At 40.7% G+C, this 24,297-nt stretch overlaps 1 protein-coding gene across 11 annotated transcripts in view; it reads left to right on the forward strand.

Moving 5' to 3' along the window:
- Window positions 1-24,297, forward strand: part of mbnl2 (muscleblind like splicing regulator 2) — a 121,786-nt gene that overhangs the window by 8,896 nt on the left and 88,593 nt on the right. The window contains exon 1 of one of the 11 annotated variants that reach the window (XM_033023047.1): window positions 17,788-17,992. The exons of the other annotated variants lie outside the window; for them this stretch is intronic. The gene's annotated coding sequence lies outside the window, so the exon portion shown is untranslated. Of the gene's footprint in view, window positions 1-17,787; window positions 17,993-24,297 lie in introns of those variants that run through there. 11 annotated transcript variants of the gene reach the window in all.

Genomic DNA, 24,297 nt, shown 5'->3' on the forward strand with positions numbered 1-24,297 from the left:
GCCTTACCAGTATTTTGTTTTGGTGTCTAAACTCAACTGGCTTTTATTTTCATATTCAACAACAGTGGATTTAATTCATCCTTTTATGTGTGGTCAAGTAGCACAGCTGTAGTAAGGCTGGGTGTACAACCAGATGCACTCCCAGACTGCCCTTGAGCTGTACAATACCTCCATTTGTAAGCTGAAGTTCTAATGTCGAGCCAGTTTTGAAGAATACCAGTCTACATGTATCAATATACTTTATGGGGTGTTGGAAGGGTGGCTTGGGGTGAAAAAGGAAATGGTGGGAAGGTAGCAGAATACAGATAATGTGTTCAGTAAAGTATTTGTTTATGTAGTGTTTATTGACTGATTCAAGATTTCCCATTTGTTTGAGTATGCTTTAAATCTCACTTATTAGGGACCAATATTGGCCCAAATGCTGTATCAACTTGGTGAGTGATTTATTGAGGTACCCGGGTTGATTTTTAAATTCAGCATGTGGAGCTTTTATGTGCAGTTCTTCACAGTAAATCATAGGTTGTAAAAACCTCAGGGCCATGGTGAAGACATAACAAGACTTCAGAAAGTTTTTCTTGTGTAAAGAAGTGATTCACAACGTAATTGTTATTGAATCAGTTTTCACTAGGTCTAATGATTTTGACACATTCAAACTTAAAAAACAGCAGAGGTAACTTTGTAGTTCTTGTGATTGGATGATACCCAAACATATACATATACAGTATATTATATTTGATGTATGTGGCTCCGAATTTGGGCGATTATTTATGAGAACACAAAAAAAAACTGCATACACACAAAAGTCGACTCCCAGAGTAGTTGAATATCAATTATGCTAGAAAATTGTGGATTGCAGTGAAGGTCTGGTTCAATGGATGAGTTTATTTTTTCTCAATTCAGTAGTAATTTAACTGATTTAGGATTGTTCATTGTAGTGGCTTTCAATTGGGTTTTCATTGACAATTTAATTTCATCGACTAACAGCAGTATATTGTTGCATTTCAGTCATTGAGAGAGACTGTAGTAAGTAACATGGTGTCAAGTCAACAACCTCACATTGCCTGCAAAACGAAGGAGCTAGTCATTAACTTCAGGAGCAGGATAGAGTGCACACCCTAGCCTGGATCAATGTTGCAGAAATGGGGATAGTTGAAATCTTCAAGTTGCTAACTGTAAATATCACAAACAATTTGTCCTCGTCCAATCACATTGACACTGCAGCCAAGAAAGCACATTTATGCCTCTACTTCCGCAGAAGGTTGAAGGAATTCAACTTGTCACCAATGACTCGTACCAATTTCTACAAATACACCACGGAAAGCATCCTATTTGGATGCCCCACGGTCTGGTATGGCAACTGCACAAGACTGCAAGAAATCACAGAGGTTCGTGAATGTGGCCTAGTCCAACGAGAATAAGCATCCCACGAACAAACGAGCATCCCTCGACCCTCCCCCATTTCATCTTTACTTCACGCTGCTACGAGTAAGCAGCCAACGTATTCAAGGACCACTCATACCCCAGTTGTTTTCTCTTCTCCCCTCTCCCCTCTCCCATCAGGCTGAAGATATAAAGGAAACCAATACCACCAGATTAAAGAACAGCTTCTTCACTGCTATTATCAGACTCTTAAACACACCTTCAATATGCCAGGAATGAATTTCCAATCTACTTTGTTTTAGCCCTTGCGTGTTTTATCTGCACCTTCTCTTTAGCTGTAATACTATATTCTGCATTCTTTTTACTTCCTCTTTTGTATATCCTGATATACTCGTGCAGTGTGATTGATGTAGACAGCATACAAAACAATGTTTTCCACGGTGCACAGAACAATAATAAACAAAGATTCATACATGTATTACAGGCTTCAAATGAAAGCTATATCAATTTGTTTTAAACAATTGCCTGTGCGAAAAGAGGGTTGGTGACAGTGAATTCAAACAAACTCAGTGATAAATAAAAATCTACAGAGCAATGTGTTACTTTATTCCAAAGCGTATCAGATTTACAATGGAAACTGTTGCATACTGGTTATATTTATGCAAAATTATAGTTGCCGATAAAGAAAATTTGCTAAAATGAAAACTTTGTAAGATTTAGATCCCAGTGACACTCCTGTCCCTGTATGGAAATGAGAAGATGGAGATGAGTAACTAGTTTGAAAGGAGAAGGTCATCTTGAAGTCATTGGGGACCTGGAAGGGTGATCTGGTCCTTGGGGTGGACTAATAGCTGGACCTTTGTTCCTTAGAATGAGGTTAATAATTTCAACAATTCAGGACTCCACCCTGTGTTAGGATATTTAAGAGAAGGTAGCGTTTGTATACTGTCACAGCTTTTCCATTCGCCTTCGACAAAATGTGCTTATTCAAATTAATTTAGGATATGAATGCCCCCATACATACCTCCAGTTTAACACCATTTCCTTGCGATAATCTGATTAGTCTTGCTATTCAGCTATGAATTTCTAATGATTTATTTTAATTGTGAGAATGCTGTTGTCCTTTGAAAGAATTATGCTGCATAGGGGAAAAAAGGATTTTCCCAATGGACCTGGCGTGTTGAAACAGATTTATGAAAAGAGATTCTTTTTACAAATAAAAGGCCATCATGATCTTTGGCATTAAGAATGCAACACAGGAGGTGTAACCTGTTTGGGAGATTCAAGTGCCTTTGGGCCAATAATTCTTAAAGCTTGTTACCTTGCCTTGTGTCCGAGGCTTAGAAACCAATTGATGTAGTGTAATAGCCATAATTAGTCAACAGCAACATTATTGTATCATCCGATTCTCAGGGCAGTGGCAGGTAAACCTTTCAGGTCTTTCATGATCTGGTAATTACTGTTTTTGTTGTTCCAATTGAAGTGCTACAATGCCTCCATAATGTTTGGGTCAAAGACCCATCATTTATTTATTTGCCTCTGTACTCCTCAATTTGAGATTTGTAATAGAAAAAAATCACAAATGGTTAAAGTGCACATTGTCAGATTTTAATAAAGGCCATTTTTATAAATGTTGGTTTTACCATGTAGAAATTACAGCAGTGTTTATACATGGCCCCCCCATTTCAGGCCACCATAATGTTTGGGACAGATGGCTTTACAGGTTTTTGTAATTGCTCAGGTATGTTTAAATGCCTCCTTAATGCAGGTATCAGAGAACTCTCAGCACCTAGTCTTTCCATCATCTTTGGAAACTTTTATTGCTGTTTATCAACATGAGGACCAAAGTTGTGCCAATGAAAGTCAAAGAAGCCATTATGAGACTGAGAAACGAGAATAAAACTGTTGGAGACATCAGCCAAACCTTAGGCTTATCAAAATCAACTGTTTGGAACATCATTAAGAAGAAAGAGAGCACTGGTGAGCTTACTAATCACAAAGGGACTGGCAGGCCAAGGAAGACCTCCACAGCTGATGACAGAAGAATTCGCTCTATAATAAAGAAAAAAAAACAAACACCTGTCTGACAGATCAGAAACACTCTTCAGGAGTCGGGTGTGGATTTATCAATGACCACTGTCCGCAGAAGACTTCATGAACAGAAATACAGAGGCTACACTGCAAGATGCAAACCATTGGTTAGCTGCACAAATAGGATGGCCAGGTTACAGTTTGCCAAGAAGTACTTAAAAGATCAACCACAGTTCTGGAAAAAGGGCTTGTGGACAGGTGAGACGAAGATTAACTTATATCAGAGCTATGGCAAGAGAAAAGTATGGAGGAGAGAAGGAACCGCCCAAGATCCAAAGCACAGTACCTCATCTGTGAAACACGGTGGTGGGGGTGTTATGGCCTGGGCATGTATGGCTGCTGAATGTGCTGGCTCACTTATCTTCATTGATGATACAACTGCTGATGGTAGTAGTATAATGAATTCTGAAGTGTATGGAGCCATCCTTTCTGCTCAAGTTCAAACAAATGCCTCAAAACTCATTGGCCAGCGGTTCATTCTACAGCAAGACAATTATCCCAAACATACTGCTGAAGCACATAAGGAGTTTTTCAAAGCTAAAAAATGGTCAATTCTTGAGTGGCCAAGTCAATCACTCCATCTGAACCCAATTGAGCATGCCTTTATATGCTGAAGAGAAAACTGAAGGGGACTAGCCCCCAAAACAAGCATAAACTAAAGATGGCTGCAATACAGGCCTGGCAGAGCATCACCAGAGAAGACACCCAGCAACTGGTGATGTCCATGAATCGCAGACTTCAAGCAGTCATTGCATGCAAATGATATGCAACAAAATACTACAGTTGACTAATTTCATTTACATGACATTGCTGTGTCCCAAACATTATGGTGCCTTGAAACGGGGGGACTATGTATAAACACTGCTGTAATTTCTACATGGTGAAACCAAAATGTATAAAAATGGCCTTTATTAATATCTGACAATGTGCACTTTAACCACATGTGAGTTTTTCTATCTAAAATTGTGGAGTACAGAGGCAAATAATTAAATAAAGAGTCTTTATCCCAACCATTATTGAGGGCACTGTATAAAGGCTTATTTAATCGTTCTGAATTTGAATGCAACATTTTATTTTCAAACTATTTCACTGCAATTTATGAGACAAGTAAATTTTCTACCATGTTTACTAACCAGAGCCTTATAGAGCCAGCATTTCTTCAACCACATTTGTAATCCATACCTCATGAGAAAACATTCCATTAGCCTATTTTAATTTCTTTGTCCCAGCCCGAGGATTGGGGAACTCATCTTTACAGGTCTAGTGCTATGTCACTAATTATCAATAAATCCTGTATTTGACTGTTCTTCAGTTCCCTTTTAACAGACCTTCATAAGCCAACTCTGCTTATACGTTGGAAATGCACAAAAGACTATACAGTGCATTCAGAATGTATTCAGACCCCTTCTTTTTTTCCACATTTTGTTACGTTTCAGCCTTATTCTAAAATTGATTAAATTCTTTTTTTTTATCATCAATCTACACACAATACCCCATAATAAAAAAGCGAAAACAGATGTTTAGACATTTTTGCAAAGTAATTAAAAATAAATAACTGAAATATCACATTTACAAAAGTATTCAGACCCTTTACTCAGCACTTTGTTGAGGCACCTTTGGCAGCGATTACAGCCTCAAGTCTTCTTGGGTATGACGCTACAAACTTGGCACATCTGTATTTGGGTAATTTCTCCCATTCGTCTCTGCAATTCCCTCAAGCTCTGTCAGGTTGGATGGGGAGTGTCCTTGCACAGCTATTTTCAGGTCCCTCCAGAGATGTTCGATGGGGTTCAATGGGGCTCTGGCTGGGCCAATCAAGGACATTCACAGACTTGCCACAAAGCCACTCCTGCGTTGTCTTGGCTGTGTGCTTAGGGTCATTGTCCTGTTGTAGATGAACCTCCGCCATAGTCTGTGGTCCAGAACGCTCTGGAGCAGGTTTTCATCAAGGATCTCTCTGTACTTTGCTCCGTTCATCTTTCCCTTGATCCTGACTAGTCTTCCGATTCCTGCCACTGAAAAACATCCCCGCAGCATGATGCTGCCTGCCACGGCTATGCTTCACCATAGGTACGGTATTGGCCAGGTGATGAACGGTGCCTGGTTTCCTCCAGAAGTGAAGCTTGGCATTCAGGCCAAAGAGTTCAATCTTTGTTTCATCAGACCAGAGAATCTTGTTTCTCATGCCTTTTGGCAAACCCAAGCGGGCTGTCATGTGCCTTTTACTGAGGAGTGGCTTCCGTCTGGCCATTCTACCATAAAGGCCTGATTGGTGGAGTGCTGCAGATATAGTCCTTCTGGAAGGTTCTCCCATCTCCACAGAGGAACTCTGGAGCTCTGTCAGTCACCTCCCTGACCAAGGCCCTTCTCCCTCGATTTGGCCAGCTCTATGTTCCAAAGTTCTTCAGTTTAAGAATGATGGAGGCCACTGTGTTCTTCGGGACCTTCAATGTCGCAGAAATTGTTTTATACCCTTCTCCAGATCTGTGTCTCGACACAATCCTGTCTCGAAGATCTCCGGACAATTCCTACGCCTTCATGGCTTGGTTTTTGCTCTGACATGCACTGTCATTGGTGGGACCTAATATAGACAGGTGTGTCCCTTTCCAAATCATGTCCAATCAATCGAATTTACCACATGTGGACTCCAATCAAGTTGTAGAAACATCTCAAGGATAATCAATGGAAACAGGATTAACCTAAGCTCAATTTTGAGTGTCATCTCGAAAGTTCTGAATACTTATGTAAATGGAATATTTCAGTTATTTATTTGTAATTACTTTGCAAAAATTTCTAAACACCTGTTTTCACTTCTTCATTTCTGGGGTAATGTGTGTAGATTGATAATAAAAAAAGAATTTAATCCATTTTAAAATAAGGCTGTAATGTAACAAAATGTTGAAAAAGTGAAGGGGTCTGAAAACTTTCTGAATGCACTGTGTAATAGATGGCATATAATGAGAAGAAATGTGTGGTTATGCATGTTGTTTTTCTATCCTACCTATGTATGATTTTAAAATGTCATTGCAGTTAATGCTGTTATTTAGAAGGATTAAAGTTTTGCGAACTGAAATGCAGAAATGGGTGCAGGGAGCAGTTCAGCAGATGGTCATTTTCCTTCATTGTACCGCTGTTTGAAGTCTTGGTAATATTACGCAGGACTTGGGTTTACACACATAGGTACCTACCTAAAATACTGCCCTAGTATCCTTGCCTAAGGGAGGGTGTATTTAGCTTAGTGGGAACGCAGTCAAGATTCTTGAGTCCAATTTCTGGAAATACATGATTTTCTCAGAATAGTTTTTTTATAGATGAGTTTACATATTTCTGGAGTTTAGAACAAAGATGATTAATTGAAACATCTTAATCTGTTGTGAGAATGACAGTGAGTTACACATCATTTTGATGGATGGAATTTGACAGCAGCTTCTAGCATTCTCATGGAAATCCAGAAGTGGTTGTCATTGCCCATTAGATAAAAGTGCAGAGTTTTTACTTAGTTACTCAAACTGAAGTTTTGAACTTATTGGTTGTTGATCTTTTTCTCATACATGTTTCTAAATCATGGAACACCTTCCCTGTCACTACTATCGGAGCACTTCTATCAGAAGGATTGCAGAGTTTCAGGGAGGCAGTTCACCATAATCGTTTTAATGGCAATTAAGGACAGGAGATAAATCCTGGACTTGAAAAATGAATAAATCTTGAAAAATGGTTCCTATGTTCGGGTAATGGAAAATCCCCTTTTATAGCATTTAAAAATTACTTCCCAAAAATGTGAGAGATGCAAAAAATATTTACTCCTATGGAATTGACGAGAAGAAAGTAAATAAATACATACACATTGGATTTGAACTCGAGCTTTTGAAGTGAATGGATGATAAAGCTTCAGAAAAATGAGATACGGACCTTTTTGTTCGAAGTACAAACCACTTGCCGCTCCCCCCTCCTCTATCACCATCCCCCGTAACATGATGATCACCTGTAATATAAAATAATTAAAGTACTAATTAGTGGTATTACTCCTGTGGCTATTTCCTCCTTTTAATTGATTTGTCCAGCAGGTATATCTATAATACTAAAACTCTTTGACTTGTTTATGGCTGTGTGTGTGTGTCAATATCTGGTTAATTCCTGTTTTCTTCCAAACGCTAGGACACAGCCTTCCCATTTTCACCCATTCTACTCGCATGTTTCCCATCGAGGCAATAAACATCTTCCCGTCGCATTCCCACCTATATTTCTGATGTTTTTAAGCCTTTAAAATTTTAAAAACAGCCTGAAAACTCACAATTTAAAAAAAAGCCTGGTGACGTTACAATGCACTCGCAAGACACTCCAGGGGGCCGAGAAGAAGCCGCTGCTGGAACCAAAGACGAGCCTAGGTCTGGGGTCAGGGTCGAGCTGGAGTGAGAGTCGAGCCCGGGGCTTGGGATGGGGCCTTGACCAGGGAGGAGAAAGAAGCCGCCGCAGGAACCAAGGATGAGCCTGGGTCCGGGGGTCAGGGACGAGCCCGGAGATGAAGTCGGGCCTGGACTGCAGCCCAGGCGGCGGCCGAGCTGACGGCTGCAGTCTACAGTCAGGGCCAGGCCGAGTATGAGAACCAGTCCGAGTTCCAGGCCCTGGCGCTGCTTTACAACCTGGATAGGTCCTGGGGCAGGGAAGGGAGTGAGGGGAGGAGGATGAGGGAAATGAGGAGGAGGGAAATGGGGTGGGGAGTGTGGTGGTAGAGGGTGATGGGGGGGGGGGGAGTGGAGAGGGAGATGGGGGGGGGGGATGGAGGAGGGAGATGCCCCCTCCCTATCTACCCTCTCGACCCCTCTCCCTCCATTGCTCTCTACCCTTCCTACCCCCCATTCTACCCCCTCCCTCTCTGCTCCTCTCCCTCTCTACCCCCTCCCTCTACCCTCCCTCTCTACCCCCTTCCCCTCCCTCTCTATCCCATTACCCCTCTACCCCCCTCCCTCTCTACCACCCCCCCCCTCTCTACAACCCCTCCCTCTCTACCACCCCTCCCTCTCGACCTCCCTCTCTACCCCCCCCTCCTCCCTCTCTAGGGATTGAATAGGGAGGGGGATGAGGAGGGTGTGCTGGGGATGAGAAATGAGCCGCGCCTGCGCAGTTGGGGGCTATGCGTGAGTGGTGCAATATTGTATTGGGGGAACGGCTTGCGTTGGGGGAACGGGTGAGTGGTGGAATCTTGCGTTGGGGGAGCAGACACAACGGGTCTGCACTTGGTCTAGTACCATACAAAATTGTTCATACATTAACTTAGTTCTGCATGTTCAGCAGCTGAATGACATGCTTTTGCAGGTGTGTATCAGTGATGGCATTTCAAAATGTGTGTGGGAGGGAATTGTCTCCTCGTTAAAGTACGTCTTTAGAGAGTTTCATTTTTAGCAAGACACAGAAAACTGTTTCGTCCAACAATTTGATTTAAAGGTACTTTGATAGAACCACGCAAAAGCAATTAGTAGTATCTCGTGATCCAAGGTTCCTATACACACACTTTTGACTCATTGTTTGCACAATGTTAGTATGTTCCTTCAAGTAACAAAAAAATTAAAAATTTAAAATGTGTAATACAGTGGATGCTGGAAATCTGAAAACACTGGAAATGCTTGGCATGTCAGGCAGCATTGAAGTAAGTGGTGGATTAACTGAAGTTGATGGCCGAGAAGACTTTAAAAACAAAACAGCTTTAAGAGTTAGGAGTTGTCACTGTCTGCACCTGACCTATACATTGGAAGGCAGTGACTGCAGCACCAGCCTCATTTTACTTCGGAGTCACGTGAGTGACTTCGTGAAGAACCCCGCCTACGGCGCATGCGTGTCATATCGCATACACGCATTGAACGTGTCGGACCTGGGGAGGACGTCCCCTTGAACGGGAGAGTTAACAAGCCGGTCGACGGCAGGTAAGTGATTCTGCATTTTCACCGTTTTTTAGGAATGGATAGAGGACGCAGAAAGGCTGTGAAGAAGCTGCAGGATGTCGGCGGTAAAGGTGCCGGGGACCCGCAGCAGCAGCCGACGGCACAGGCAGTTTGCGTTGAGCCAGCTGTGCCAGATTCAAACCCCGCGCCGGGAAAAACTAATTCTAGACCGGGCGGGAAGGCGAAACGCAAAACGAACCGCTGGGAAAGTGAGCCCGAAAAATCGCCGGTAAATACTTACTTGTATAGCAGTGATGATGACCAGCTGCAGGGCATAGAGCAGCCGGCAGCGATCGCATCTGCAGAGCTCGGAAAACAGTACGAGTGGCTGCAGCATGTGGGGCCGTCATCTATCTGTTTGGAGGAGTACCGGGACGGCGAAAAACGGCGTTTGCAGCGGCCGGGAGCAACCAGAGCCGGTAGGCATGGCGACGAGTTGCGATTTAAACCGCGTGCGACTAGTGCCCGAGGGCACGAAAGTCGGCAGGAGCGGTGGGCTAAAAAGAAACACCCGCGAGCGACTAGTGCGGGAGAGCACGAAAGTCGGCTGGAGCGGTTGTGGGAGGAACATCTCCATAGTGTCAGGCTCCAGAAAATGGATAAAAGCCGCACACATACAGGTGTAAGTCCCTCAGAGCATGGCCAGAAAAGGCTGCTGGACATATCATCCTCATCTGAAGAGGGTGTTCAAGGGCTGCCTGACTCGGACTCTGAACAAGAGTCAGAGCCACGTTCCCATATGGAGGATGAGGGAACACAGTTGCTGGACATGGTGCACACATATTTCCAGCAAGAAGAAACTGGAAAAGACCTAGAGGCCAGGATGGCGGCCAGCATTGATTATATGACGACCCATCACCTCAAAACTGATACCTTAGCTGAGGTATGGGCAAGACATTTACCTCCGCGAAATTGTGCGGCTCTGAATGTACCCAAGGTGAACCGAAGCATTTGGAGACACGTGGGGCAGGATATTCGGAGTCTGGATATAAAAATACAGAATGCTAGTAAAGGAATAAAAGCGACCAAAGGATATGTCGGAAAACGGTATCATCCTTATGGGACGACTAAAAAAGCAAGTACTAGTATGTATAGTACGAAAAATTGGAGAGAGGCCAGAGGAAACCAGCAACAGCGTCCTTTTTTAGGGGTTGGCCCGGGACGCCCACAATGGAAAATGCGGAAGCCTCCACTTCAACATTTACCCCACTTTCAACCTCAAGGCCCTCCGCAACCTCGGTTAAGACCAAGAAAGTAACACCACCGATAACCATGGAGGTAGGTGGGTCTGTGCCTCAAAAATTAATAAGGAGCACAGAACTTGGAGGGAGGTTGCAATTTCATTTGGAAGCATGGTGTAAGTTAACTGTGGATAGGTATATCCTTAGCAGTATTAAGGGATATCTTATAGAGTTTATACACATACAAGAACCTCCAGTACAACATACACCGGACAGAACTTATATGCTTACCAAATTAGACAGAGCTAAAGCAAAAATTGAAATACAAAGGTTGTTCACGAAAGGAGTAATTGAAAAAACCAAACATGAACAACAGGAATTTGTCTCAAATATATTCATTAGACATAAGAAAGATGGGGGTTGCCGGATAATTATTGATTTATCAACACTTAATAAGTTTGTACAATATGCTCATTTTAAAATGGATACTTTTAGTACTGCTACAGAGCTAGTGTCGGCAGGCTACTTTATGGCAAGTATTGATCTGCAAGATGCTTACTATACGGTACCCATCAGAGAAGAACACAGACGGGTTTTGAAATTTAATTGGATGGGTCAGCTTTGGCAATACAAGGCGCTACCAAACGGGCTAACGTCAGCCCCTAGATTATTCACAAAAATTCTTAAACCAGCTTTGGCATTTCTTAGACAACAAAACTATAGAGTGATGGCATATTTGGATGATATCTTGATTGTGGGGAAAACTTATGAATTGGCTAGTAGAGCAGTGGTTGCCACAAGAAAATTGATGGAACAGCTGGGATTCATTATCCATCCAATTAAGTCAAGATTAACACCTGCAACTAATATTGATTACTTGGGGTTCACTATTAACACACTTGATATGTTAGTGACTTTACCTATAGGGAAAGCCACTGAGTTCCAAGAGGATTGCACAGAGCTTATTAATACCGTTAAACCATCCATTAGACGGGTAGCCAGGATTATTGGGAAAATTATAGCCACGTTTCCTGCCATTCAATTTGGACGATTGCATTACCAAAATTTACAGAGAGAAAAAATTAGAGCACTAAAAATTAATAGAGGCCATTTTGATAGGCCTATGGAGCTAACAATTAGAGCTATAAAAGAACTACAATGGTGGGAACAAAATGTTATATATAGCTCCAACCCAATAGTTATTCCAAACCCATCTGTGGTATTACAAACAGATGCCAGTGCACTGGGTTGGGGAGCAACGGATACCATCTCGAGCTCTGGAGGGAGATGGAATATACAGGAAACTAACCTACTTGCCACAAAGGGTATAAATTACTTAGAAATGTTGAGTGCTTTTTATGGTTTAAAATCTTATTGCTCGGGAATGATTAACCAGCATGTTAGATTGCAGATAGACAATACCACGGGGGTGGCATATATAAATCATATGGGTGGAAATATATCAATATCCTGTGATGAATTGGCAAACCATATTTGGGAATGGTGTATCCAAAGGAATATTTGGTTATCAGCTACGTATCTACCAGGGATACTTAATTCAGTGGCAGACGCCAGGTCACGAAAATTTAATGAAAATACGGAATGGATGTTAGACAGAAAGATATTTGCTGATATCACAGCAAAGTACGGAAGGCCGGATATTGATCTTTTTGCATCCAGGTTAAATCATCAGTTACCTAGGTATATATCATGGGAACCAGATCCTGAGGCAGAAGCTACAGATGCATTCTCTTTGCACTGGGGGAAATGGTTCATTTATGCATTTCCTCCTTTCTGCCTCATCAATCGGGTACTACGGAAAATTCAGCTAGACTCGGCATCTGGGATTCTCATAGTACCTGATTGGCCTACCCAACCATGGTTCTCGGTGCTGCAGGATTTGGTGCTTACACCATATATTACTTTAAAACATAGTCCTCAGTTGCTGGTGCATCCGGTGACTGGGGACAGCCATCCTTGCCATAATTATCTAAATTTATTGGTTTGTAGACTCTGAAGGAACCATTTCGGCATATGGGTTTATCTGATAGAACTGTGGACATGATCACAGCAGCACAGAGACTTTCCACTCAAAAACAATATTTATGTCATGTCAAGAAATGGACTAAATACTGCCTGGACAACAATCTAGACCACAGAAAGGTGGATATTCCAGCTGTCCTAGAATTCCTCACAAGCCTGCACTTTGAAGGACTCAGTTACAGCACGGTCAATAGTGCTAGGAGTGCCTTGTCCAGTTATTTATGGGAAGGCACAGAAAGACAGGGTGTCGGCTCACATCCTCTAGTAATAAAACTGCTACGAGGCATCTTTAACACTAACCCACCAAGGGCTAGATATAGCCAAATCTGGGATGTGAGCGTAGTCCTAAAAATGTTACGGAATTGGTCACCGGCTACGGCATTACCGCTAAACTATCTAACTATGAAAATGGTTATGCTTATGGCGCTGGTCACAGCGCAAAGGGTCCAGTCATTACAGAAGTTAAGATTGGATAACTTGACGGAGGCGACAGGAAGGCTGATTTTCGTGATCCAGGGCCTTATTAAGCAAAATAGACCAGGATCAGCGGGTCAGGTGATAGAGTTCATAGCCTATCCACAGGATGAACGTCTCTGTGTAGTAAAACACATCATGTTATATATGGACAGAACGAAGGCTATCAGAGGCAATGAAAAGGCTCTTTTAATTAGCCATAAGAAGCCATACCATAAAGTCTCGACTCAGACCATTTCACGGTGGCTGAGATATTGCTTAGTTCAGGCAGGAGTGGACACTAATGTATTCAAATCTCACTCCACCAGGGCTGCATCTACATCAGCAGCTAATCGCCTGGAGGTACCGATGGACAATATCCTCAGAACTGCAGGATGGTCATCAGAGAAAACGTTTCGCACATATTACAACAAACCAGTTAGAAAAGAAGAAACGTTTTCGGGCAAAATTTTGAGTTCTATTTAATTTACACCTGAAGCTTATAAGGTTTATAAATTGATTTAATAAATATTATTTACAATTTTTGCTTAAAAATGTTGGTATCATTGTATTTTTTTTTTTTTTTTTTTAAATACCAGTAACAATTTCTCCCAAACTACCAAGGCAGTTGTGAAGATTGGACTCGTTCCACGGCATGAGGTCACAGAGCTTTGAAGTCTTCACGAAGTCACTCACGTGACTCCGAAGTAAAATAGTAAGATTAAACGAGAACTTACCAGTTTGAAGTTTGATCTTTATTTTATGAGGAGGAACGTTGAGGGAATACGTGCCCTCCGCTCCCACCCTTATATGGTCATATCTTAAACTGGTATCTCTTTAATAATCTTACTATCTTAGGTCATTATTTTCTATCTGTGACCTCACACCGCTGCTTTGAAGAATGACACGCATGCGCCGTAGGCGGGGTTCTTCACGTATTCCCTCAACGTTCCTCCTCATAAAATAAAGATCAAACTTCAAACTGGTAAGTTCTCGTTTAATCTTACTATTCTGTATGAAAGCAGCTTTTGTGTGATGCCTTCCCCAGTTGTCACAATTATTCTGCTAGTGAACAAGACAGCCTTTCAGAATAATAACGGTAATAACTGTTTTTATTTCTCTTATGGTGTTGCATGTGTACTGCCTGCCACCAATCCTAGAATTTAAATTATTTGCTGCTGACCTCGGCAATCTAGCAGGTTTGATGTTGCTGCTCGCCATGTGAAACCCACACTTCTGGTTCTAGCAGAAATCGTACACTCAGGCAAAGTAGCAGCATTTTTATTCTGTGCAGTCTGCTGCTATAAATATATAATTTATAACTGGTTTTCTAATTTAGTTTTCACTTCCACAATGTTTCCTCACCTCCACACCAAACCCATTAAAACACCTAAAAATAAATCTTTAAAAGATAGTTTTAAAATGTTATATATTTTTTTCAGGTTGTTTAGAGAAATGTATGGAGGAGAGCAGTGGTATTTCAGTGCAAAATTTTTAAATTAACATTTTTTACTAGTCTTCAATCTCTGAATTGAAAGAATTGAGATCGAGAAAGGGAAGAAAGGTGTCAGATAGTCCAAGTTACGTTGAGGGCAGGGTGGAAGTTAGTGGTAAAGTTGGTGAAATTGACAAGTTCTGCACGAGTGCTGGAGACAGCCCTGATGCAGTCATTTTTGTCTGGGGAACAGGACCAGTGTAGGCCTGGTACAAGGACTGTTCTACGTAACCAACAAAAAGGCAGGTGCCCATGGCTGCATCTTTAACTTGAAGAAAGGGAGAGAAGTCGAAAGCGAAGTTGTTGAGGGGGAGGACAAAGTCCACGAGCCGAAGGAGAATGTTGGTAGAGGGGAACTGATTGAGTCTCTGTTCAAGGAAGAACCGGAGTTCTGAGACCTTGGTGAGGAATGGAGGTGTAAAGGGACCGGACATCCTTGTAAAGATGAGACGATGGGGGCCTAGGAATTGAAAGTTATTGAAGTGTTGTAAAGCATTTGAGACATTATATAGTGACAAGGCTACCAGTGACCCCCGTGCTCCCAGGAGGGCTTTATAGTGAGAAGCCAATCCTATCACAGTTTTCCATAGCGTTAAGCCATATTATCTGAGCATGTGTGAAGGCATGAGAGTTCAAAAATAATAAATGTTGTACTTTTATTCACATAGATTCTGTGAGAGCAAATTTTATTATGTGCATCAAATTTTTGGGTAGTGATTTGTGAATTCTATAAAACATATTTCCACCACCTGAACGGCTGTATACTAAGGTTGCCTGTACTTGGATTCCCATATCACTCTTCATTTCTCCAAATTGCAATTCAGCCAAAGAAGTATTTTTGAAGTAGTCACTGCAGTGATAAATCGGAAACACACAACAAACTCCATCATGGTGCAATGATGACCAGCTAATCAATATTTGAGTAATATTGACTGAATTTGACACCAAGAAACCTACTGCTCCTCAAAATCCACTTATGCAGCAAAATTGCAACTAATTCAGCATCTCTTCCAAAAGATAGCACTGTTGCCAAAACTGTGCACCCTTAGCACTCCTTTGTAATATCAACCTGAATTTATCAGTTAAAGCTTCTGATGTGGGATTTGATCCAATAAATGTTTGACTCCAACAAGAGGCTACAGCTGACGACGCCCTTCTGAACATCCCGCATAGATTTTACAGTTAATGAAGCACCTTCAATGTGTAGTTACTGTTCTAGCAACACCATTTTGAACAGATAAATATTTATAGTAGACCATCTCACCTTGGGAATAATGCAATGACAGGTGATGTTCCTGTATTGTTGTCTAGTTGTAATACCTGAATCTATGCACAATTATTTATCTTGGCTTATCTTCAGCATTTTTAGCACAAAATTTGTGTACCAATCAGCCTAGGTATTGTACTCGCTAATGTTATGACATGTTATAATGAAAGGTATGCCGTTTTGTTTTAATACTGTTTGACTCTGTTAAGAATGTAAAAGAGTATTTGGCATTGGTGTGACCAACACAAAATGTTTATTCCAGGAATATGAAATACATTTTCACCTTAATAGGAGTCAGAAATCCTGGAGTATACTTGGGGGGGGGGGGGGGGGGGTTTAAATGCCATTGGCAAAAGAATTATGAAGCTATTCAGAACTTTTCATTCTATTTTTCCTGCCGTGATGCCAATACATTATTTGGGGTTTTTCTTCCCTCTAGTTTATTGAGTTTGAGGAGAAATGCTGCCTGTCTCAGGGACTTTTTGATATAATACTGTTTAAAATTTCTTAACACACATAAGTTGACCCAACTGTGAGAAAACACGCAGCAGACAAAATGGACAGTGTAACCAGTATGTTTTCTTTTGATGATGCAAAGTTGCATTAAAATTAATTCATTTGAAAGTCCTTCGATTGGGTGTGTAAAACAGACAGTGTAAAATTAGGAACTATGAGTCATCAAGAACATATTTTTCATGAGTATCTGAGAGGAAATATTACCTACCATTGTATAGCCTCAGACTCACCTTCAGACCTTCCTTTATTCTTCATGCCCTTTCAGTGAGTGCAGTTAGAGGAATTTACAGCTTTAGGGTTTACTCACATTTTCGGCTTAACTATTAAATTCTCACTGAATTTCTGTGTTTGGACCTGATTTGTTGCCCAATAACATTGTTGACGAGCAGATTTTTAAAAAAGGGCACAGGATGCCCCACCCTTGGCTGTGATTTAAATATAATCATTACGGAATCTGTTTGAACAAAGCCATCCTGTCTAGAAGTTCCCACAAGAAGAAAATGCACTGTATCCTTATCTAAAAAAAGTGTTCATGCAATTTAATGGGTATCTTTTTATAGTGTACAATCTTTGACTATCAAATGAAAAGAAAAGGAACCATAATTCTCCCTTTCATCTGCAGTTCCCGGAATTTTAAATTACATTATTAACTGAGCCAATCCTTCCAAATTATCTTTGCCTTGCCCAGGTTGCATGCATTTAATTACATAATTCCAAAGGTGTTTTTCCAGGCTCTGTTTTAAATTGAAAGTTAAACCTGCCTGCGACCAGAGAAAGTCACCAGAGAAAGTCACAACTTTTAAGCAACCAAAGTAAAAGCCTGGAAATAATGCAAAGTAGCTTTTATTAAAAGTTACTCCACGGTTCTCTTTTCTTTCCCTAAGTATTGTAACATGAAGCAGGAAGTTTACAGGCTACTCCCTCTGTGTTTTGCCTTCTGTGCAGAAGGTTTTGCACTGTGTTGTTGGTTGATAATGGTGCTCTGTTTTGGTGCAGAGTGAAAGCAAAGTCAATCATTTAAAATGCATTTTCACAGTGCACCTGCTGTAAGTGAAATTACTGAGGAATGAAGCCTGAAGGCTTTTCTTGTTTTCCTCCTAATCTTGCACTATACTTGTTCTAATTTACACCAAAATGTACTAACATACATCAATTTCACAAACGATAAATTTAAGTGCAAGGTAGGAGGTTTTCAGTGAAGTTTGAGTTCCTGAGGTGCCTGTCAGTCAGATTTTCTGTCTGGCCAGGTTTTGGAATGAATTTACTCAGTTCTTGGCCTGGCTGTGGGTGGAGCATTTTAAAAAGACATACATTCCACTGGGGGCAGGGTGGGGGTGGTGGTTGTGGAAGGAAAATTTGACATTGTCCAAGTCATTTTGCTGCAAATCCTGCTCCAGTTCGCTAGGGTGTGGTCCTTCATTTCTGCTTTTCATACAACCTCTTGATTATGCAGCACTGTTTACAGAAGCACTGTTTATTCTAGTTGAACAAAATCAATGTTGGATATTACTGTGAGCAGTACAGTGTGGGGTTTGAGACATTTAGCATGAAGTAGACTGTTTTCATCTCAAAGCTACTCGTGTGCTGAACTCTTGCTACTATTAAATCAGGACTGGGCCATGAGGGGGAAGTAAGTATTTTTTTAAATGGCTGTTGTTGGTTTTAATTAGAACGAGTAATTTGTTTCAAGATGAAGATTCTAAGATTGTACATTGGCAACGCCCTTGCCACCCTTTGACATGCTGTTTGAGGTACTTCATTGACATAAAATGTGTTTATTGGGAATGTATAATCCAAAAAAATATCTTGCAAATCTAATAACATAATTCCTGTTTTGGATATTGCTCAAATAGAAATACAGTGCCCTCCATAATGTTTGGGATAAAAACCCATAATTTATTTATTTGCCTCTGTACTCCACAATTTGAGATTTGTAATAGAAAGAAAATCACATGTGGTTAAAGTGCACTTTGACAGATTTTAATAAAGGCCATTTTTATACATTTTTGTTTCACCGTATAGAAATTACAGCAGTGTTAATACATAGTCCCCCCATTTCAGGGTACCATAATGTTTGGGTCACAACAATGTCATGTAAATGAAAGTAGTCATGTTTAGTATTTTGTTGTATATCCTTTGCATGCAATGACTGCTTGAAGTCTGCGATTCATGGACATCACAAGTTGCTGGGTGTCTTCTCTGGTGATGCTCTGCCAGGCCTGTATTGCAGCCATCTTTAGCTAATGTTTGTTTTCGGGGCTAATCCCCTTCTGTTTTCTCTTCAGCATAAAAAAGGCATGTTCAATTGGGTTCAGATCGGTTGATTGACTTGGCCACTCAAGAATTGACCATTTTTTAGCTTTGAAAAACTCCTTAGTTGCTTTAGCAGTATGTTTGGGATCATTGTCTTGCTGTAGAATGAACCGCCGGCCAATGTGTTTTGAGGCATTTGTTTGAACTTGAGCAGATAGGATGTGTCTATACATTTCAGAATTCATTATGCTACTACCATCAGTAGTTGTACCATCATTGAAGATAAGTGAGCCAGTACCTTCAGCAGCCATACATGCCCAGGCCATAACACCCCCACCATCGTGTTTCACAGATGATGTGGTGTGCTTTGGATCTTGGGCAGTTCCTTCTCTCCTTCATACTTTGCTCTTGCCATCACTCTGATATAAGTTAATCTTCATCTCATCTGTCCACAAGACCTTTTTCCAGAACTGTGGTTGATCTGTTAAGTACTTCTTGGCAAACTGTAACCTGGCCATCCTATTTTTGCGGCTAACCAGTGGTTTGCATCTTGCAGTGTAGCCTCTGTATTTCTGTTCATGATGTCTTCTGCAGACAGTGGTCATTGATAAATCCACACCTGACTCCTGAAGAGTGTTTCTGATCTGTCAGACAGGTGTTTGGGGATTTTTCTTTATTATGGAGAAAATTCTTCTGTCATCAGGTGTGGAGATCTTCCTTGGTCTGCCAGTTCCTTTGCGATTAGTAAGTTCACCAGTGCTCTCTTTCTCAATGATGTTCCAAACAGTTGATTTTGTTAAGCCTAAGGTTTGGCTGCTGCTCGAACAGTTTTATTCTTGTTTCTCAGTCTCATAATGGTTTTTATGACTTTCATTGGCACAACTTTGGTCCTCATGTTGATTAACAACAATAAAAGTTTTCAAAGGTGAGGGAAAGACTGGAGGAAAGACTAGGTGCTGAGAACTCTCTTATACCTGCATTCAGGAGGCATTTAAACACACCTGAGCAATTACAAACACCTGTGAAGCCATGTGTTCCAAACATTATGGCGTCCTGAAATGGGGGGACTATATATAAAGTGTTCAAGAAGGAACTGCAGATGCTGGAAAATCGAAGGTACACAAAAATGCTGGAGAAACTCAGCGGGTGCAGCAGCATCTATGGAGCGAAGGAGATAGGTAACGTTTCGGGCCTAAACCCTTCTTCAGACTATATATAAACACAATTCTACATGGTGAAACCAAAATGTATAAAAATACCCTTTAATAAAATCTGACAATGTGCACTTTGACCACATGTGATTTTTTTTTCTCTATTACAAATCACAAATTCTGGAGTACTGAGGCAAATAAATAAATGATGGGTCTTTGTCCCAAACATTATGGAGGGCACTGTATGTGTAAAGGTTTTAAGGGGAAATGCATTGTGTAAATATGTTATCTTAACCGTCATTATATGTTAATAATTTCAGCATGTTATGAATTCATGTAGCTGAAAGAAAGATCATGGGACAAAGCAAAGTATGTTGGTCTGTACACTTGAAACATTAGGAAATGTTCCTGATAATATTGACCACCATTCTATGTAAAACATTTCTTTTGAAGAACAAATTTATCTATGCTACCCGCCAATAATGAATACTTTGCCGGGTTTGCTGAAATGACCAGTCACAAGACCAAATATACATTTGGAATTATTAAATATATATTGCAAACCATGGTTAATGGGAAGTTTTGCTTTGCAAAAATTGTAGGGTTTTGATTGCCTACTTCCATTTTAAATGTATGCAAGAAATAATGTGGATTTCACAACCAAGGAAACCACAACAGAAGTATTAACCACATTGTCTTCTGATGTCAGAGGCCATTTCGGGCCATCAAGGCTATGCTGACTGACAGTAAACCCATTCTCTGCTAATATTCCAAGTTTCAGATTCTCCACACTCTTGACAACTGCCCAAAGATTCACCTGCACTGAAGGGGCAATTTGCAGTGGCCAATTAATCTACCAATCAGCAAAGCTTTGAGGTGTGATAACACCTGGAGGTAACCCACATGGTTACAGGGACAATGTTAAAAATTCACACAGACAGCACTTGAGGTAAAGATTGAACTCGGGTCTCTGGATCCATGAAGCAACACCTCTATGAGCTGCACCAGTGTTCTGTACTGCAGAGTCTTTGGTATAAATATTGTAGGATAATTTCTCCTCCCTAACTACTTCTACAAAGGTTATGTAGGATCTTTCTGAAAAAAATCCTCACGACACATGGGGAATAAACCTAGAACAAAAAGTGCTAAGTCAAGTTGTGAGATATTTGGGCAACTGATGTTTGATCAAAGCAGTGGGTCAAAGGAAGATTTGACAAAAGTAGTTTAGTTCACACAAGGAATTCTGGAATGATACTGATAGAGATGAAGGTGCACAAATTCCAGGGCAAAACTGGTGGAGAAAGGTGACAGATATGAAATTGAAATGACTTTCTCAGTGTTTCAGTTTCTTTCCTGAATTATGTTTTGATTCAAGATTGTGTTTTCACTCACTGTAAACTAGATTTTAATATTTCAGTTCAATCCATTTTATTTTCTAAGTTTACTTTTAATCTAAAATTGGTTAACTTCTAAATTGTGTTTCTATTAGTAACTTCTAAGTGTACTGCTTAGATTTTTTTAAATGCTCAACCTCCACCCAAAAATTACCAAATAAAAAATGTCGTTTTCACATACTATGGAGATTCTATGATATGGCAGTGTGAACCCATACCAAAGCCAAGTTACACCAGAAGCATTGGATTAGCTCTGGAGACTCAGTTAATCTCAAGAAAATATTTTGCTTTTGACAACGCAACAATGCTTTCTGGAACGCAAGGAGTGCTTTCTTTAGTTTCCCTTTTTGCAAATTTGATAATTTGGATTTTTATAATGGTGATTTGAATATATTGCTGTGTTCTTCTTGAATACATTGAAATCATTTGACATTGAATTGGTTCTTTTTAAATGCATATGTTTATAGGGACAAGAGTCCACTTATCTCCGTCAATCTCTTCTAATGCCAGATATTGACATGAGGTGATTTAGAACTAGGCCTAAAAACAGAACATGGGAAAATATTTTATAGCTCAGGCAACATTTATGAAGAGAGAAAAATAGAATTAATATTTCAGCGCAATGCATCTTCAGTCTGAAATAAAAACTGGTGTATCTACAGTACTTTACAGTGAAGCCAAATAAGATGTGTTTATTGCATTTAAATAATTTAGGGCGTTGATTTCAGCAGCTATGCAGTACCGAGGAGACACGAGACTGCAGATACTGGAATCCTGACTTAAAAAAACAATCAATGGAGGAACTGGTGGGTCAGGCTGTATCTGTGAAGGGAAATGGACAGATGACGTTTCCAGTTAGGCCCGTTCTTCAGACGCTCCTGTTTCAAGTACAAGCCCAGCATACCATCGACTACATTTACTTAGTTTTTCATTGAAATTATGAATGTACAGAAACAGGGATAGAAAACAGGAATACAGAATAATAGAAAACAGGAATTCTGTCAAATGATTTTGATTAACCTTGAATATGTTGGTGCAGGTGTTGACAGCTTTGACCTTTGCTATCTTTATTGAAGGTTTCTCAGTTCACAAACACAAATGATGGGAAATAAAAAGGAAATTCAAGAGATTCTGAGTGGCTTGGGCAGCACCTGCAGAAAGGCAAACAGAATTATCATTTTGGATAGTGGAAAAGTGAGAAAATAAGAATGCAGGTGTTGGTGGAAAGAATGTAGAGAAAGTCTTTGATAGTGTTGAGACCATGACAAACCAGATGACTCAGATTCTGCTGGTGCTTTCTGAGAGTATAACAAATACTTGTTAATCACATTTGATTTGTTTGGAGGAGGTTTGGATGAAGGAGCAGATTTAGGCCAGAAGAGAGGGAAGATAAAGGAAGAAATGTTGTAAAGAAGAAGCAGAAAACAGCAGTTGCTGGAAATTTTTAATTGAATGTTTTTCCCCTCCACTCCGTCTGTAGGAACCCGATACATTGTCTCTATCCATTCACTCCCCAGATGCTGCCTGACACACTGAGTTCCTCCAGCACTTGTTTTTTTTCCCTCAAGAATGGAATGGAGTTCTTTAAAAATGCAGGGTGAAGGAAGGTGTTGTAAATATGGCTATGGAGGTCTGTGAGTTTGAAATGAATATTTGTCGGTAACCTATCGACCGAGACACAAGGTGTGAGATTGGCTCTTTAAGCCAATCCATGAAACCTTTCTCCATATTTTTTTACAGCTGCAGCTTTGTTACCATATAACCATATAACAATTACAGCACGGAAACAGGCCATCTCGGCCCTACAAGTCCGTGCCGAACAACTTTTTTCCCTTAGTCCCACCTGCCTGCACTCATACCATAACCCTCCATTCCCTTCTCATCCATATGCCTATCCAATTTATTTTTAAATGATACCAACGAACCTTCCGCCACCACTTCCACTGGAAGCTCATTCCACCCCGCTACCACTCTCTGAGTAAAGAAGTTCCCCCTCATGTTACCCCTAAACTTCTGTCCCTTAATTCTGAAGTCATGTCCTCTTGTTTGAATCTTCCCTATTCTCAAAGGGAAAAGCTTGATCACATCAACTGTCTATCCCTCTCATCATTTTAAAGACCTCTATCAAGTCCCCCCTTAACCTTCTGCGCTCCAGAGAATAAAGACCTAACTTATTCAACCTATCTCTGTAACTTAGTTGTTGAAACCCAGGCAACATTCTAGTAAATCTCCTCTGTACTCTCTCTATTTTGTTGACATCCTTCCTATAATTGGGCGACCAAAATTGTACACCATACTCCAGATTTGGTCTCACCAATGCCTTGTACAATTTTAACATTACATCCCAGCTTCTATACTCAATGCTCTGATTTATAAAGGCTAGCATACCAAAAGCTTTCTTTACCACCCTATCTATATGAGATTCCACCTTCAAGGAACTATGCACGGTTATTCCCAGATCCCTCTGTTCAACTGTATTCTTCAATTCCCTACCATTTATCATGTACGTCCTATTTTGATTTGTCCTGCCAAGGTGTAACACCTCACATTTATCAGCATTAAACTCCATCTGCCATCTTTCAGCCCATTTTTCCAAATGGCCTAAATCACTCTGTAGACTTTGGAAATCCTCTTCATTATCCACAACACCCCCTATCTTGGTATCATCTGCATACTTACTAATCCAATTTACCACCCCTTCATCCAGATCATTGATGTACATGACAAACAACAAAGGACCCAACACAGATCCCTGAGGCACCCCACTAGTCACCTGCCTCCAACCCGACAAACAGCCATCCACCATTACCCTCTGGCTTCTCCCATTCAGCCACTGCTGAATCCATCTTGCTATTCCTGCATTTATACCCAACAGTTTAACCTTCTTAACCAACCTTCCATGAGGAACCTTGTCAAAGGCCTTACTAAAGTCCATATAGACAACATCCACTGCTTTACCCGTGTCAATTTCCCTAGTAACCTCTTCAAAAAATTCAAGAAGATTAGTCAAACATGACCTTCCAGGCACAAATCCATGTTGACTGTTCCTAATCAGACCCTGTTTATCCAGATGCTTATATATATTATCTCTAAGTATCTTTTCCATTAATTTGCCCACCACTGAAGTCAAACTAACA

The sequence above is a fragment of the Amblyraja radiata genome, chromosome 6 (genome assembly GCF_010909765.2).
Source record: "Amblyraja radiata isolate CabotCenter1 chromosome 6, sAmbRad1.1.pri, whole genome shotgun sequence".
Classification (NCBI taxonomy): Eukaryota; Metazoa; Chordata; class Chondrichthyes; order Rajiformes; family Rajidae; genus Amblyraja; species Amblyraja radiata.